Source organism: Saccoglossus kowalevskii, chromosome 19 (genome assembly GCF_978046115.1).
Source record: "Saccoglossus kowalevskii chromosome 19, keSacKowa6.1, whole genome shotgun sequence".
In the NCBI taxonomy this organism is placed as follows: Eukaryota; Metazoa; Hemichordata; class Enteropneusta; family Harrimaniidae; genus Saccoglossus; species Saccoglossus kowalevskii.
Genome location: NC_140659.1, coordinates 12,427,855 through 12,447,640, shown reverse-complemented (window position 1 = coordinate 12,447,640; position 19,786 = coordinate 12,427,855). Strand labels below are relative to the sequence as shown.

At 35.3% G+C, this 19,786-nt stretch overlaps 2 pseudogenes; one reads left to right on the top strand and one right to left on the bottom strand.

Annotated features, from left to right (window-relative positions):
- Positions 1–9,545: 9,545 nt before the first annotated feature.
- On the top strand, positions 9,546–12,558 carry LOC144345257 (uncharacterized; annotated as a pseudogene).
- A 1,210-nt stretch (positions 12,559–13,768) lies between these two features.
- LOC144352204 (uncharacterized) lies at positions 13,769–17,050 on the bottom strand (annotated as a pseudogene).
- Between the last annotated feature and the right edge of the window lie 2,736 nt (positions 17,051–19,786).

Genomic DNA, 19,786 nt, shown 5'->3' with positions numbered 1-19,786 from the left:
AAGGAAATAGTAAATAGAATTAAATTAATTAGAAGGTATTGTCTGCTATACAAGAATTATTTGATAATGACAAATAACCGATTATGTGTGTATCAGGATGATTCAAAACAAAACATTTATTAGCTGTTTACTTTCAAGCAAATATTTTTTTTAATTCTCACTGAATAGATAAAATAACTCACTAACAATGTTTGATTTTTTTCAAAACCATTTTCAGGTTGTTGACTATGTTCTTGTTGTTAATGAGTTTACAGTTATGCTCTGAGGTGTTATTCAAAATAGATTTTTGTATATTACACAGAACACACATCGTTTTGCCGATGCAGCTGCCAATCATGCTTTTGATTAATATTCTCATGTTGAAAAAGCAGTTAAGTAAACTTGAAAGGTAGTACACTAACAAGTTCCAGGTTATCTTTTTCCCGTCGAATGACTGGTAATTGTAGTATTGCCAACATCCAGATCCCATCCATTAGGAAAAAGAAAAGAAAAGGCCAATTATAGTGAAAAAGCATTTTAAATTATTAGGTTGTTGACTATGTTCTTGTTGTTGTTAATGAGTTTGCAGTTATGCTCCAAGGTATTCTAAATCCAGTGCATTACAAGATACTGGGCAATCCATACTCCTTAAATGAACCATTCAAAAAGCTTCAAGTTGAAATGTGTTTCTCACTGATTACTTGAAAGTAATTGCGATATAGTTGTTCCCCCTTTATCACAATAATATGAATGCTGTCACTTGGAAATTATTAAAGTAAGTTGTGGCTTACATTTAAGATGATCATATAGAAAATAAAACAGTATTTCTGGCACATGCATTTTGTCTATTTTTTAAGTCCCATACATGGAACAAACAAATAAAGACTATGTATAATTACATTTCACGTTTTATTTTTTATAGCACCCGTGGTTAATTGAATTACATTTAAACAAACAAGTCTGTTGTTTCTAGCAATTCCACAGTAGAGGGTAGTTATAATTTAGAAATTTGTTTATATCCTATACTCATTTTCGCTTGATTATGACTAATAATATATTTCAACAAATCCAATATATATCGATACAACTAATAAAGTATTTTGGCAAGAACCCCCCCCCCCCCCACTTTTGTAGTCATACAGTTAAGAAATGAATAATTCAATTGATACTTGATGATTAAAGCCTGTGACAGTACACTGTATTTCTAATACATTAAATTAATCAGTATTTTGCTGGCAATATTAACCTTTGTCTCTGCTTGGTCACGTGATGTCTAGTTAATTCGGTAACTATTCAGCCAGACAAATCAGAAGACGAGTCTCGTAAGTTAAATGGTTTATTTTGTGATACACTGGTACAAGAAAAACACAAGACGTGTTTAGCAATCGATAGCAGATAAAACCACATGACGAAGACGGCGATATTACAGAGTTAACCTATGAACACTAATATGGCGACAATGTAGTCTTCGTACTGAGGTTTAGGGGTATACTTTCTAACAAAAAAACGTATGTCGGACTCTAAGCTGGTCACATCACCGTACACCCTGTCCAACCCACGAAACACGCGTACATACGCATGTTTTGGTTTTTTTTTGAAGTATGTGCTGCCCTGGAAGGGGCAGTTTGGTTTTGATGCAGCTATGTACATCATTAATTTTTTTTGTGGCAGGTTTCTTTGGTTTTAAAGTATTTTAGGTGCTTTCTTTTTAGCTGTAGTTTTTGCGGTATTCTTAGCTTGCAGTTTAAAATAGAATGTATAACCAACTTCAAAAAATATATTACGTTGTGTGACTTGTCTACGACTAACCAATATTGTGCCTTGTAGCATTGTACCTCATGAAAACAACATCGGGCTAGATACGGATTCTGAGTCTGCCAAGCCAATTTGGAAATGTCAAGCCCAAGGTAAATCATTGTCATTTGTTTTACAAAGAATACCCTAGAAATCAAGCAACTGTTTGCAATAAGATCAATGCTGTTTTAACGCAGCGAATTTGAACATGAAAAATTGGTGGGGCCACATGCACATATATACAAATACGTGGCGAACAACAAAGTGGGTCGTGGCTGCTGACAATCCTTGAAATGTGCCGCTACTAAAAGCTACAGAAGTTCCGCAAAAGCTGCTGGCAGAGAAGAAAAGATCCTTAGGTGAGTACAAAGAAAATTACAAAATCATCGTTCAACCGTCAGCCGAACCACTCTGTCCACGCTACACAGGATTTTGACAACCAGTCTGTCTGCAGTTATGATCCTCTTCCCGTCATTGGTGAAGCCGAGGGAGAAACGTGCGAAAGGTAAGGAGGAACGTGGTCAGTTTAATGGCAAGAGAAAAACCAGCAGGTTTATCGCCATTTATGCAGTTCACGCATGTAAATTCTGTCTAATGAGATGCATTGAGGACGAAGAGTCACCAACTGAAAAAGAAGACTATTATTAGAAAGTGGCATTAGAGAAAAAAGCTAAATTTAAAACGTAAAGGTGGCAACGAATACCTTGTATCGGTTCTTGAAATAGAATTCCCTAAAACTAAGAAAGGTGGAAGATTTAATCTATGGCATTGTGGTGGTCGAAGTTCGAAAGATTCGGTCAAATTTACATTTAAATTGAAGGTTACACTCTTGTTACACAGCCGATCTAGGAACTCTTATGTTAGACATCCAGAGAAAAAAATGTACTGCCGTAATACTGCATGGGGTTGTACCACCACTTCTTCAGTAGCAGTTAGATCACTGTTTTCTTTATAGTCGACATCTAATAATTGTTCAACCATAATCAGTATCAGATAGTGTCCATTATTTCTTGTTTTACCAGCATTTGCTATTTTCATGTTCATTTGTTTATCCCGTGATTGTTTTTTTCTGAGTACATTTTTCAATATTTACAGCCAGGTTTTCTTTTGTGTTTAGCTGAATATTATCATTATCACACCTGTGTTGTCACCAGCATTGTTTAAATCATGTTCATGTTTCCCATCTGTTACAGTCGGCGTTCATTTGTGTTTGTTAGATTATGCAGATATTAAGATCGATTGTTAGGATTATCAGTTTCAATAATTTTGAGCAATTTACCACTACTACTAGCAGTAACCCTCTTTGCCTCGCGTACAGTGTAGTGTGTACGGCGATGCCTTCGGTACATAGATGTCTCCCACCACCATCTGGTCAATCCAGTAAAGGCGAAGTGATCATCTAACCATTTGCCTAGAACACGTGCTGATTTCAGCTAGCGAGATTCCATTTTAGAACCATACTTTTTCCCCATAGATACTTAGAGAGTCACGGTGCTTGATGGTTTTACAAAAGGATGTAATAAATATTGCCAGGTACAAAATGAAATAAACAGTGTACAAGATCTGGGCATCATCAACAGTCAAGGCATCCTGTGTGTGAACTGGATAAAAGCATGGCTTCAAAGTCAGACCAATGTCAATATCAATTACATTAACATGTTTTAAATCAGGAATACCAAGTAGACTTAAATCTTTCCCAGCAAACTAAGTGTCTGGAAGGAAGACATTGTGACCAATTATTGTATTCATGTTTGAAATGTGCATTTCCCATATGTTTACATGAAATGTTTCGGTCAAGCTCTAAACATGTCCTAAACAAGCCCTAAAAATGTGTGGCAATCGCATTCATGTCCCGAAATTATGCACACGTAGTCGTTCGAAATTATAATAGTTTCAAACTAGTGGATAATGTGTGGACGACTGCATTTTTACCATGTAAAACAACCGAGGCACCGTGATTCTGTTTTCATTGGCCCTCTTTGCCAAAATACGTTAAAATAAGCTTCTGGTTTCTAGACATCTTTAACATTTTACAGGGGTGATACCGTCAGTCCACACTACAAATTGATTAATTGTTCCAACCCTTTTTTAATCTGTTAATTTATTTGGTCGCTACCTTACCCTTTACCAAGTGCATATGTATACCCACCCAGTGCATATACCCAGATGACTTATACCTGGTAATTCATTCAATCCTTTACAATTCAAATGAAACCCTTAATTATTAACAAATCTAGCTTCATTGCAACAACCAATCCACACAACCTCCTCTTCCTCTTATTAAATCCTACCATGAGCTGAACATTCGACCATGGGAAGACTGTCTACATCTCCTGAAACAAGACAATAAATGATCAAATGTCCTAGATACTAGCACACCAGGTTTGAATAATTTTTGTTCCCATTCGTTAGCAGAAAGTTATTATTGTAAGAATTATGTTAAACTGTATCTTCACTATAACATATACAGTACTCTTGGTCATCGTCTTAATCATCATCCACTTCTAACTCCCCAACTTTCTTGATGTTTTCTCTGTCAACAGTTGGCCAGACATAGTTATTTGACTTGCCAAATCTTTTAAATACTCTCAAATAATGTTTGTTCTTGGCTTAGCATCCAATCTATTCATAGTTTTTATTTTCATTGCAAGGATACAAACCATTCCATCAGTGTGAAAGTTGAGGAATTTTTTTTGCATGGTTATAGCATTCCATTACATTCTTTTAAACACCTCTGTGTCCAAACCATTATTTAGGTTGGTACAGTGTTCCCACATTATATGTATTCCTACAACAGGAGTAGTTATTCATGGTATCCTGGAATATAATAAATCTTATTTTAAAAGGGGCACACTGTATCTGTCATGCTCATTTTGGAATGGATATAAACTTTGTTGCTTGATACAAACACAGAATAGGTGATTTTCCGTACAATTGCGAGATCTCGCGAGATGCATGAAAGACGCGCGTCGAACGTCTGCGACAAAAATCGAACGATTTGATTTTGAACTCGAATTTCTTTATTTCGTAGCTCACATCGACCGGCCGATCTTAGACAGAGGAATATTGCTTCCGAATACCCTCACTTAATCAAATGTGGACAGCACATTATTAAGCATGGAAATGTCCCCCAAAATGCTTTCGCGTTTGTCGAATCCCACGCGATGTTTGACGCCACTACGACGCTCATTCTCCTTCCCAGAGATCCTTGCGTTTAGATCACCGAAAGTATCTCTGCCACCACACACCGCCATTTTGTGGTGAAACACCACAAGACTTTTACTACGCGTGTCATTTGCGTATTTTTTGTTATTAGAGGGCTCTCGTGTTGATTTATTCCTATTGGAAAACAAGTTTTAAAATATTTTATCGATAGATGATAATGATTTTTCTATAAATGCACTGTCAAGGGTGAAATAGTTATAATTTACAAAAAAAAAAAAATCATCGCGGAATAACGGTTACTAAGGTGTTACTCGGTTCATCAAACTGATCGCCCTGTTGATTGCCAGACAAAGAAATATAAAGAAACAAAAGCACTTAGGGGTATTGGCGGCTAAATCGTCCTACTGTCACACCATTTGTGCTACAGAAAAGAAAAAAAAAGCTTTTGACTTTGAAAACAGCCAGTATAAGCGTACACATTCGTCAGGTTCGAAAATCGAACACTTGCATGGCAATGTTTTGGTGAGTGTCTTTGAAAGTAGTGCCACTGTGACGCATCGACCAATCAACGACAAGCATAATATCGCGTGGTGGCAGAGATATATTCGTAATAGAACTCTGTCCTGTTTTTAAGTTCGATTTCACGCATAACGCGTGATTCTCGCAGTGAACGGAAAATGGTCTATTACTGCATGACCAAACCAGACATCCTTTTTACAAAAATTCCTGTGCGCAGCCTAAAAATTTTTATATAGGATTAGAGACAAAATACTATTGGTCCTATAGCAATATTTTGTTGGGGTGCCTCCAGGACATATTCCATAACTTTGAAATCATTAGAAGACTGACTTTAACACCATATGTCTTAAATATTATTCCAAAATGCATGTTAGGCTTTAGACTGCACACAGTAAAGTACGTCTCAAATGAAATACAGACAGATGCAAACTTCTGTATTGCTGGCTAGTATGTACAGCTTGACTCCCTAGGCCAATGTTGGTTAAATTTATAATCATGAGACTAAAAATAACTTTTTTTTTTTTATTTGTTAATATTACATAAAGTTACAATCATAATCATCTATTTAAATAATACATATAGTATCTGTTAAAATTATATATTATAATTACAAAAAATATTCGCTTAAGTAATGTGGCTACATTGTGTAATCAACAGAGACTTTTTTTATTATTATTAATTGAGAGAGGATTCCAGTTCAACTAGTCTTCCCCATTTTAATTTAGCTTTATGCTTATTAATTTCGTGTTCAATGTTAATTCTAAACATGAGCTCTGATTTAAATAATGAAAAACAATTAAAAAATTGGAATGTGCTTATAGACTTGCTCTGGCAAACATACCAGGATTTATAGATAGAGAACATTGCAATTACAATAATATGATTGACACATGTGTCTGTGTTTGATACACCAGCAACAAGATGTTAAAGAAACCGCATAGTTAGTATTGCTATTAATAAACTCTCCCACACATGCCCAATAATTGCATAGACGTGTACATTCCCAAAACATATGGTATTGCGTTTCTGTGTAATTACAGATACGACATAGTTTGCAGTCTGTCTTCTGTCATTTAAACAGTTTATCATTGTTTGGTAAAATACAATGCAGGAATTTGTACATAAAGGCTGATAATCTGCGCTCTTGGGTAATTTTGATTGTCCGTTCAACCCATACATTGGCCCAACAAAAATTTAGCTTGTATTTTTTTTCCCACATTTCGTTTACCCAAGGTACAATAAACTTTTTTTAACTAGTGTCTTGTAATACAGTTTTACTGTTATTTTTTTAATTGTATTGTAATTTTCTAATAGATGAGCAGTTTGTTGTTGCTGGTAATCAGCTGCTTGATATAACTGGGGTTCTTGTTTAATTAGCATTTTCTATTTAAGTGGAATAGCGTTATAAACAATAAAAACTTCCCTTAACCAGTCTACTTTGGTTGGAGGTGTTAACGCAAAATCCCCTGTAACCGCGAAATCATCCAGACTGGACGTTTTTGACGCGCCCTCCGTGGTGAAAGCAGGAACTAGTGTGTTTTTATGTTAAAGCGGTACCGTCGTCGCGCTGTGCATGTTTGGGTGGCGAGTCCCACCAGTCGAAATATTTCCTATAATGCAATCTGTCACTCTTGAGTTCCAACACACAAAATGGCGGCGAAAGCGATGAATTATAGAAACCGGGACAAAACTAAAATCTACTTGGGTGCTTCCCACGGCAATTGGTGTGACACCAAGAACGTGCAATTTTCTGGAAAGTCAAATGCAATCGTAGATACTGTCGCGATTGCTTCTCGGAATCGGAACGCGAGTGTGATGTTGTTGATCAACTTGAACTTGATAATGTTCATGAAGAAGAGTCGACATTGAAGTATTAGTACAATTCATCATGTGTTTTTGAATGTATACACGTTTTATCTATATACAATTTATAAGATGAAATCAGTCATAACAATTTGTTCACAGCTGATCTCGTCACTAACCGCAGTCGTGTTCATTGTGGGCTGATCACATCACGTCATTTTCATGCAGCTGTCGTCGTCTAGTGATAGAAAATTTACAGTATTATCATGAACGTGTATAGATTACTCGAATTCAAAAAAACGGAGGTACTTAGCCAGTATTTACTAGGTAAACCAAACCATCGTGCGGCGATCGTAGTGTTTATGCGCCTGTGGTTTACGCCGCAATATCCGATCACGGAGAAACCTTCGATGCAGTCATGACATATGAGAGCCTCACCGTGATACTGTACTAACAAATGTCTTGCGCTGAGTGTTTTTTTTTTTTTTTTCTAACAATTCGACATATATAAATAGTGCAGTAAAAGAATAAGGACTGCATTTCCCAGTTTATTATTCACTCTGTTTCTCAACATTGAAATATACTTTTACCAATTAAAATATTTTACCGATAAATACAAATGAAAGTAATTCATTCCATATTATGTATTTGTTCTCATAGTGTGTTTTCACCTATTAAGGTCAAAGATTCAGGTATTTCTATTTACAAATTGTAGGGTTGTTTTTCTGCAACTGAGTTTTTGTCAAATTTTGATTTTGAAATTCCAATAAGTATAATATAATTTCAATGAATACTAATACTTATATTCATTATTTGTTTCCCCCTGTTATTTTTTCTACTATGCAAAATTGTTTCTATGTAGTCAGTAAAAATTTTAATTGTTTTCAGTTTTTAATTAATCAATGCATTGTTGAATTTTAAATGTTATATACTACTAGCTATAAACTTTAAATAATTTGTTTATTAGATAATTGTTTATTTTTCATTGTTTCATTTACTTATATATTTAAAATATTGATATTTTACATACATATACCTCTGGTAATAGCAATGTGTTTATGTTTTGTTATTACCTAATTTGATATAAAATTGGAAAGAAACATTAAAATCTGTAGTTCAGCTACTATCTGTTTTTGATAAATCAGAATAACCACTATTTATTTATATGCCATATCAATGTGACTCTGATTGACATTTAACTTGTTGATTTATCAGTGCCCTGTTTGTAGAATAAACCAAGTTTATTACCATAGACCTGGTTAAATTTATTGTGTGTCATATAGATATGCTAAGCTTCTCATATGATTTCAATTATGAAATGCTTTTTGTAACATTGAGCAATTTTTTTTTTGAGCTGAATATATTTCAGTTTTAACACTAAATATAAAGCACACTTCATAAAAATCTCATACAGGACTGCATATATACTTGGTACTGTACATGCTTATATTGATAAATTCCATTGCTATCCTTTTTTCACAGTTGTAGAACCTGTTCCAGTTGCTTCGTCTACTCCTGTACGCCCTAGGCATTGTGAACCACAAGTCATGTAAGTGTAATGCTTGTACAATTTTTATTTATTATTTGTCATCAATACACATAATTACTTAGCAGATGTAACATTTTTACATTCCAGTGTGGCAATATATTTTATATTGATTGCTGAATGAAGTTCAGCACACAATTATCAAAAGTCATTATTCTGACAAACATGCTGAAGGGGTTGTCGTCTCTGGTCCCTTTTTGTTGTTGCCAGTGCTGAATGCATTTACTTGTCAGCTTTCTGAATATATACTCAGCCCTCTATTACTTTCAACTATTACCATAGGATTGATCCTGAAGAAACGCTAACTGCAAGTGAAGAAGAAGATGATGGTGATGAATGTGACAATGAGATATATATATCTAGCAATATCAGGTTTGCAATACTTATTGTTGTGGCAATGTTTGTGTATCTATCTGTATCTCAATTGTTTTGTGTTTTTGCCAAAATTGGGGTTAAAACTGAATTTTTTACTTCTCATAATACCGCTACTTAGAATTAGCGATGTGGTTCTCTTCCATATTTGCTCATTCACTGACAGTAAGGAAGTGTAGCTTGACCGCGAAGTGTTAATAATGAATACAGTATGTGCTTGCTCCATATAATCTTGATGCTTTCAAAGTATTGTATATAATTTATTTACAGAAATTTTTATTTACAAAACTGCTCTGTTGAAGATGTTGTTCTTAATTTTGATTGTCATGGTACTGATGACAATGGAGTCACTCATGATGCTGTTGATATGATAAAAGCTCCTAAGTGTATAGCTTATGTGTCTACAATTGTTAACCTGGTGAAAAAGCTTCTAAAGATGTGTGCTGTCGTAACGAATGTGAGAAAAAACTCGCCTACAGCCATTCTCTGGTTGGAACTGCTCTCACAATTGAATGGATTTGTTCTGACACTCATAGAAATTGCAGATGGCAATCTCAACCACGTTATGATGGTATATTCGCTACCAATCTGCAACTTTCCATGTCTACATTATTATCAGGAAACAGTTTTAGAAAAATTGAACTTTTGTTTCGGTTTGCCTGCATTTCAGAAACTACTTTTTTGCGCGTTCAGAAAAATTATGCTGCACCTGCCATCCAAGCATACTGGAATACATTGCGAAAGGACTTGCTTGAGTCATATGATAGAAGTGTTATTCTTTGTGGAGATGGGCGTAATGATTCGCCGGGCCATTCTGCTCAATACTTATCATATAATTTTGGAGATTCTGCCTCTAAAACCATTTTACACACGGAAGTAGTAGATGTTAGAGAAGTTGGTGGAAAAAGTCCAAACATGGAACGCCTTGGCTTTGAAAGATCCATTGACCAACTAAAGACAATAATTAGGATTGAAGAAGTTGTCACAGATGCTCATATACAGATTGCAGCACTCATGCGTAAGTAATTACATTGTCCACTTTTGTCTCCGTATTTCTTATACAACAGTGCAAAATTACATAACTGACTTGTACCATTCTAGTTATTGCAGTCATGATGAAACACAACTATTAGAGTACTTTCAGTTAAAACAAAGCTATAATATGTGTTCTTATTTAACCTCCAGTCATTAAAACAAATTGGTTGATTCTTTGTGTGCTGGGACTTATTGAATGTTTGAATTGCAAGAGATTGAGCATCTCTGCTGTGTAGTTCATCCACAAAAAGGTGTAAAATAACAAGCTTACACAAAGTACAAAAATCGTGCATTTTATGCCCGGACATTGTGCTTGCCACTCCACGTCTTGAATGATACCTTACTATATGTTGTATTGAGACATAAATTTTATATTTTATATTAACAGCATATTATTCATAAATTATTCTAAGTATCAACTTATTGTGTTCAGTGAACATCCTTTTTTATGGCAATCAGCTTTACAAATGTTGATAATGTTGCAGTTATGTGAGCAATGTGGAGGCGAATCAAGAAATCATGAATCATACCAATTTGCAAGTTAAATAATCTTCACATCATTATGCTTATGGTATGCTTATTTTCAGTCAACTGTGATAAGTACACAAATATAAACACTGTGGCATGGTGGAAAAAATATTCTCAAAAAGGTTGTAGAGGTAGGTTACAAATGTTGATGAAGTACACAAATGATATCACATAATATTGCTATATTTTGCAATGGCCCTGTACACAACATGTTTCATGTGTATAGTTTTTCATTGACTTAATCCCCACCAGCCAACTTCCAAGCTTTCAAATTTTTCCGTTTTCATGTAATGGTTTCCATCTGATGATCAACAAATTAGCATTTTTTTTCAGGCATCAAAATCAAAGAATTGTAAGGAACAACTTGTGTGTGCAACTGCAGTTAGAAACCATTTTTGGTATGCTTCCAAGGAATGTGGTGGTGATGAGAGGAAAATGAAGGTATATGTCATATTTAGTTTGTGTTTTAGTTGAGCACTAGAGTGTTGTGTATTCTTCTAATATACTCAAGAATTTAGATCCAGGAATAATTTATTTGAAATATTAGATGCAGTATGCTTATAATAATTATAATTACATGGGTACAAATATCATGTTGATCTTTTGCAGGCAATTTGGTTTGGCATTCTGCATCATGTGGTTAATGAACATGAGTGGTTATTGAATGTCGATGGTACATATGGTGGATGTGCTCATGAACCCCTGTATGTAGAAAACCAGTGTAAGCCTTGGCTCGAAAAAGGATCACCTGCTCATTTGGCCCATAGGAATATTGTAGAGGATAAGCGCCTGCTGAAAAATCTTGGGCACTACACTAACTTCAGGTGCACATTATCATTGTATTTTATGACTATCTTTCAGCGCAGGATTTTAAACATAGTGTACATGAACTTGTTACACATTTTCATTTCTGCTATTTTATATGATTAATTAAAATATGTATTTTGTTGGTTTACATCATCAGACATACTGGTTTCTTGGAATCTTTTCATAGCCACATGTTGATGTATGCTCCCAAACGACACGTAAGTATAATATCATATGCAACTTTGTAGTAGAAAAACTAAAATCTAATAAATGTTGGATATAAGGCTCGGACCCAGCTCGCTGCCATAGACTTTAACATGCATGCTGGACGTGAACAAGCTGTCAGTAAAGATCGACAACCAAAGTACGTAACAAAACACTGCCAGTGACAAAATTACATCTTGTTAGAAATTGTGTTAATGAATTGATTTCCACTGAATCTGATAAATTTTTCATATGTAAAAAATACTTGTTTTACTAAACTTTGTAATTCAATAGCCTGTCCAGGATATTTTGGACAGATGGGTTGAATTATAACTTTTTTGGTATCCCATTTTTGTGTTGGTGACGCTACTTATACAAATCGAAACTACTATTAGTTTTTGATCAAAGTGGTCATGGGTAGAATTTCAGCAGATCTATTTTGTGAATGGCTGCTAAGTTTTACTTTAGAAAACTGTTGTTATTTCTTGCTTCCATACTTTGTATGACTGGACATGTTTTTTGTATCTAGGTTCAAAATCAACTATTCAAAACAGTCAAACAAATTCTACAATCAGCTGTATTGGTTCCAAAACAATATACCTATATTACTGAGCTACAAGAACTTATATTCAGGATGAGATCCACTGTTGAAGGGCATATGTCTCAGCACATATCATTTGCTGAAGATGATCCACGCCAAATCCACAGGAAGATCTCTTATGGACCCACCAAGCTTGTCAGATCTTGTTTCACAACATCTCAGTAGATTTTCAAGATCATCTACATCAGATTGTAACAGAATCTAATTACTTCAATGTTATTTATATTAGTACTTGATTCTGCTGCAATCCAGCCCTGGGTCATTAACAAGTTTGGGTTTTGATACAACATAATGACCCCTCAAGAAAAAGCTCCATAAATGTAGGAGAATGCAATTTTTTTTTTCATTCTCTAGATATTCAACTTTTCATCCGTATTATGTAGTCAGCCATCTTGATTCTCAAGCAAAGGATTATGGGTAAAGTCTGATATAGAATCTGTTGTCAGAAATTGAGAAAATGATCTATAACTTCAAAAGTTAAAACTTCAAATTGGCTGAAAGTTTAGAACATGGTAGCATATATGTACTGGTGCTTCTAAAATAGTTGTCATGGAAACAGAACTGAAAATATTTATTTACATGTTTATCTGGGAGTATTATGTTGTTAGCCTTGACTTTCCTTTTAAAGGTCATTAGCATATTGTGTACGCAGTGTGCATGCTTCTGCCTTCTCCTGTATTGACTGCTCAGCAAAAAATTTGTACACACTCCTACCATGTCATACTCTGTAATATGCAATTACAATTCTGGTTCCCCAGAAGTGATGTAGTAAGAAAACCATGAATAACATCGAATGCCAACCAAGAAGACTGAATGTGAAAAGTTTATTTATTTTTCTATATTGTACACTACATAGAAGTATGACTACAGCAGCTGAACAAATTTGGCAGTTAGAAAGGCCATGTTAGTCATCTGCCCACATAGATCAAAGGGAACTCTATTATTGCTGATATCTAAGTTTAAAACCCAATGTGACCAGAGAATACTGTAAACCGTTACAATTTGGCGGCTAGAAAATTTCATGATTTTTTAATTTGAGGCACATCAGCGGCGATTGACTTTTGTGAAAGTTGCCTGGAATTTAAAGCCACATAATTTTTGTATTGACTCTCTCATACTGGTATTTGTATCTGTGCTACGTTTTACAATTACAATGCCTGCCAAAGCTTTGAACGTCACCAGATTTAAAAGATGATACTGTTTTAAACATGATTTTCAGGTTTTCGTAAAATTGTATAGCAAGCAAAATTAAAGCGGTTTACAGTATGGCTATTGAGATTAAACTATCATATAAATTCTGTTTGGAATCTAGCTGCTAATTTTATTATTCTCTTATTTATACAGTTGTTACAAAGTGTATTATTAAATGTGACTAACTGATTAGTATTTATAATATAAATCAAGACCAGAAATGATCAATCCTGTATTGCACCTTCTTTAAAGCCAACATATACATTATTGGGGTTAGGAAACCTTCGACTTACTGCCCAAACACAGCATGATGGTACAACACGACGGTCACCTTTTCCCAAACGTCCGTATTGCCAATAAATAAATTGCCTATAGGCATAGTGACGAAAACATGCATTGTCTCTAAGAGGATTCTCAGCATATACAGCAGCCACCACTCTCATTGCTACTTCAAGAACATCACCATCTAATACTAAATGTTGGAATAACCAAGTACCAGTAAGACACTCTTGGCCTTGTCTGACAACACAACATTTGTTCTCAATCTGAGTTGGCATATTTATGCATTGTCCACACTTGCACCATGGTCGAGTAGTCTCATTAGGCTTGGGAACAGGTTGTGGATCTGGAGGTGGATTACTGATGGTGGGGTCTGAGCCTTCTTGTAAGACCAAGTCAGCACACGCACCTGGTTGACGTCTGAACAACTCCAATGTTATATGCTCAAGCCTTTCTCTGGGTTAGACCACTAACAAATTCCTGAAAATAAGAAATTTCATATTTGCAACTGTAAACAACAATCATACCACTGACTTCAGTCTTACTAAAATGACATGGGTAATTGAAACACGCACACAGTAAACATAGTTTTTGTTTTGGGGGAGGGTTGAATAACAAATTCAAGTACTGCTCATAAAAAAATGGAAATAGATGGTCTTAATTCACTTCTGAAAAAGAATAACATTTATGAGCACAAATCCCTATTATTGTCAGACGCGGTGTAATTCCATTTGCACATGCGTAACCTACATAGCAACGGGCGAGGGTAGGACAAAAATATAAAAAGTCAAATGAACACCGGACGACATACTGACTTCTTCCGGGTTGCGACATATTTGAAAAAGTTTTTTTAAAGATAGTGGAGTGAGTGTGGGTGGCTACAAACAAGGGCAGCTGGAAGAACTATTTAAGACAGACGAGAAACGTGAATTTTCACTTAAAAAAGATTATTTCTGAAATAGCGATGGTATGTGTGTGAATACGACAGTTTTTTAACTCCCAAAAAATATAAAAATATTATGCTATAGCCTTTGATAATTTGCATGCTCGGCAGAATAGTGTGCAAATTGTCAGAGGCTGGTACGAGTTAGTTGAAAGAAGATGGCAGTTTTATTTCAGGGGAATTTTTGCGTTGAGTTGGAAACATTGATGTTCGGTGCACTGCAACTCTGTGCGTTTGGAACATTCAAAATATGTCCTAGCTTCCGGTTTGTTGTCTCCAGGTCACAGAATATGTGTAAGCGCTATCAAATCGGGAATTATATTTGATCATTAGACACCAATTGTGGAGAATCTTTACCTGCATTTTTCTTTTGTGGTCTCTTTGTTTATCCTCCTCACTGCACAATTAGTCGTCGTTTTCTCAGAGGGATGCGAATGTTCACTGCTACTGCATCTTCAGCCCCATCTAAGTCTTCAGATGTAGAATCCTAAAAACAAGGATAACATAATATTAAATGCTTGGAAATAATATTTTTATTAGTTTACAGCCACAAAAATATTGAATTAGGTAAAAAAAACACTGAAAAGGTTATTAATGTAATAAATGATTTATTCATGGGAAAAACATAATTATTGAAATGTAGGTAAATAATGCTTCATAGCCTGGTGTAAATTAAAAATCTCTACTGTAAACATAGTTGAACAAAAATCACATTCAGCTTATCATCTAATCCATATTGTATATACTTTTATTTTATGATTTTATTTTCACCCTAAATATCCCCACAAACCAATAAACAAAATTTCAGAGGTGTACACAAAAGGTATATGTCTAAATTATTGCCCTTGGTAATTGTACATGATATGTTGAATAATAAAGAGAAAAATATAGTTTCATGACAACTAGTCCTGAATGGTCTAAATTTATATACAACAATATAGTTTTGATTAGTAAACTTTGAATGCTGTTCGTGGAATAAAAACTGGCGTACATCAAACTTCATACAGTTGAGGCATGTAACAAGTCTAAATTTACCATTGATTTCCACAAAATTAACTTTGTAAAATTACAGCTACACATATCTGGGAATAGTAATAAAATCATATGGCAAGTTTCAAAAATGTAATGTCACATCTGGCTACAAAAACAGACAAATCAATTCACATTTAAAATAATCTCACTAGAATTTTAGATATATAGACCTAAAAATGAGATTATTTAACATATTAAACAAATCAGTTATAATCTATGAATCAAAATGTTGGGGCATTGGAAACTAAAATCCAAGAAAATGATACAAACAATTTACAGGATGAATTTAAAGAAAGACTTCCTTCTGTACCTCACACAAAATATTGTGTGTGGGGGGGGGGGGGTACCATAACTATTCTTGATAAATAGGCGAGGTAAAAATTGTTTTGTGGGTGTACAGTATTTCGGTGGAATTCCAAAATAAACAAAGCAAGCTTACAAGTATTCACATGATCAATATAATTGGATAAATACAGTGTCATGGAATATCAAGAAGAGACACATAGTCTGTGCATTTGATTATATAACTTCCTGGACTATCATTTACAAGGCCAATGACTGTCAATAAACAAAACACACAAGCCCTTCCAACTACTGTTTTAGTGTTGCATTAGCAGCATCTTTTTAAGTTATAAATTCTTACTTGTAATAACTTTGACATCTGTTTATTTCTTTATTTTTATTTTATGAAAGGAAAGGAAATATAAAAATATAAAACAATATGCTAAATAACAAAATACAATCACTAAATTACTAAATAATACAAAATGGCTATTATTATACGCATGTTAGGCAGTGGATAACCCTGCGTGTGCTGCGATAACTGTGTGTTTCGAAAACTTTGCGACCCACCCACCCTTGGAACCCGAAGAAAGGGAATCGTGAGCTACAGAACTGTGTTTGGCTTGGTGGTGATTTACCGCAATGACGGTATTATCATAATTTGTGTACAGTTGCTAATTACAATACTTGATAACTATAACATGTTTGTCTCATGAGGTACGTGATCCACCCAAAATGTACAAAAACAAATGTAAAATTTACATAGAGTAAAAATAGAATATAAAGTTGGCCGGTGTTTACCACAACTACATGCATCGTTGCACAATTCGTCCCATGTCTTGCAAGGACAAGACTCACGTCCGTGTTTCCGCATACGCGCACCTTTGCATTTGCAGGACCTTGGTTCATCAACGTTTTCAACTGTTCGCAGTGCTTCCTCAATCATCGCTAAATCGTAGTTTGCCGCCATTTTGAATTAGAAAAAAAAATAGCGAGGTGCATTGTGGGCAACAAAAGGTGCTTGTAAATAAAAACTCTGGACATGCGCAGCGCGACGACGGGCCCGCTTTAATGAGCAGAATGACAGGCAAGAACGTTATCCAATCAGAGAAATTTAACCTTTAAACTATATCTAGTTAACCTTTGTACTTGAAGGCTTTTCTTCAAGTTTCTTGATCGTCAATCATAACAAACAAATTACTATTTATAACGTTTCGTACAAATTATTCTAATAGGGAGAAGTAGCCTGCATGTAGCTTTATCTCGCCTGGGTTACAGTGAAGCGCGATCTGCACAAAAAACACAATGTTTACCTCATTATGCAGTGCGAACACCCCCACTCTTTTTCTGTATCCGCTCAGTGAAGTCACTGCATATTATGAATAAATAATAGCAACAAATTCGTTGCAAATAAGACCAGTCTGTGGTAGTTCCGTGTTCAGCCCACCTTTCGCTGAACTATTTTTTCCAATTTTTTTAACTGAAAAAAGAATCATCACAGCTGGGCCAGTCTACCCCTTCTTAACCATAGGATAAATGTGGGAGAATCAAAACGAACTATGGTAATAAGTCATTCTGAAATTTAGCCTATCGGTGGTGTTATTTTTGCTAACACATGTTTTTTGCGAGGTTTTCAAGAGATGTGTTTTTATTAAGAGCTAAGGTAAGTAGCTGTATTAACAGTAGAATATTATTGACATTCACTATTATTGAAGAAAGGAGATCATAGTTTTCTTGTTGTTGTTTATTTGCAGCACACCAGTTTGCTACATGGTTTAGATTAGTATTATTCGAAAATGAATGGAATGAATTGCTGTCATCTGCAAACAATTTAGAGTAAATCAGGATGATGAGGAAGGTAGATCCTTGAATAATAGGAAAAAGAGAAGTGGTCCAAGTATAGATCCATGTGGTACCCTAAACCTGACTTAAAAAGTAGAAGAGTTACGATCATAGGCTTGTATGTACTTTCTACGATTTTCTAAATAGCTTTTAAACCAATGCAAAGGAATGACACGAATGTTATAGTGATTAATAGTATCACAAGTTTTAGAGAAGTATAGAAAGATTCCAAGGGAAACCAATAATTCTGATAAAAGATCGATTAGCCATATTGGTTTTTATTAATAGTGTTAAATTTATCAAGAAAAGTGATAGGCAGAACAGAAATAGGTCGGTAGTTGCTAGGCTGATAAGGGTATCCTTTTCTATAAATAAAATGGTGTTTACACGTGGGGGAAGGCTAGGCTAAACTGGGTCGGTCAATAATCCTTATCCATGGTATAAAACTCTGGAGCGTTTACACGTATTGTTGGTTTAGTTTAGATTGGCATGACGATACATCAGCTCGTCAAAAATATCCATAGTTGTAGGTGCTTGGCCTCGTGGTATGGCCAAGCAGTTCCTTGAACTGAATTCGTAATCGCTTAATTTTGCCTTAGCACTGCTCTGGTGTTCGAAACAAACCATGTCCCTTGATCTTCTCTGAAATAATCCTATAAACACGGGAGTCACGCGTAGTTCCATCCATCATCTCTCTTGCGCTTATTACTAACTGTGTCATGAGAGGACGTCTTGATAGCATTCACGAGTTATAAAGTAGTACGTATCAAATACCAAACGTAAATGATGCATGTGGACTGCATGCCCTCCCATGCTCATGATTTAGTGGATTTATCAACTTCTTGTGGTTGTGAATGAAATCCTGGTCAATTATAACATGAATGGAGTATGAACCATCAGCATTTTGAACCTGCCGAGCTGTCATGGTAAATGACTCATTTGGGAGACCGTATCTTCCACCTTCTCCTGAGGTCCTTGAATTGCCAACATCAACTTCCTTCTGCGGTCCAAGAAATTCAGGCAACCCAGCTTGCGAGTACAAATCATCCACAGTGTTACACTGGTCATCAACTTCTGCATGAGTAAACCTGTTACAGGTGGCATCAAAAAATAGACTAATGATGGTAACAAACTATCAAGAGGGTTGATCATGATAACACGGGCGTATCCTCCAATCACATTTTCTATGAATTCATTATGAATCGTCTCAAGTCCCCCTTCCCCTTCAATCTGTATGACAAACTCAGACTCGCATACATGATTGTCACCAGAAGGCCCACAGAATCCCCAAAGTGTGTTTGTCATTGCATACCAGTATATTTGTTTCAAAATGGCAGTCTCATCTTCGCACGCTTCAACAAGGACATCCCCCGCGATGCTGTAGTAGAGCTTCAGCTTCTGCTTCTGGTAGGTTTGGGAAAGTTCCTTAAAAACATCTTGAGCTGATGGTTTGAGGCTGTAGTGAACCAATTTTTTGCGTCTTTTTCGTTTACGAGATGAGTTAGATGGACCACACAAATTCTCAGACATCACCCTGGCTACATCACCCTGTCCACTTCCCCAGATCTTTCTCAGATATTCTCTTTAGTCATTTACTTGACCCAGTGCAACCAAAGGAAATTACACTCTGTTTAACCTTTTTGCCAGTATTGGCAATGTGAGTGTCACCCTCACAATGGTTATTAACTATTACTGCAAAAAAACTTGTTTTTGGATGAATAGGCAGAGTCTTGGAGCAGAATGTACAGAGAATACCTTGGATTCATCAGTACAATACAATACAATACAATTTTATTTCACCAGATAAATTACATTACAAAGTACAAAACGAAGATAGAGATATACATAACTATCTGGCGAGGAC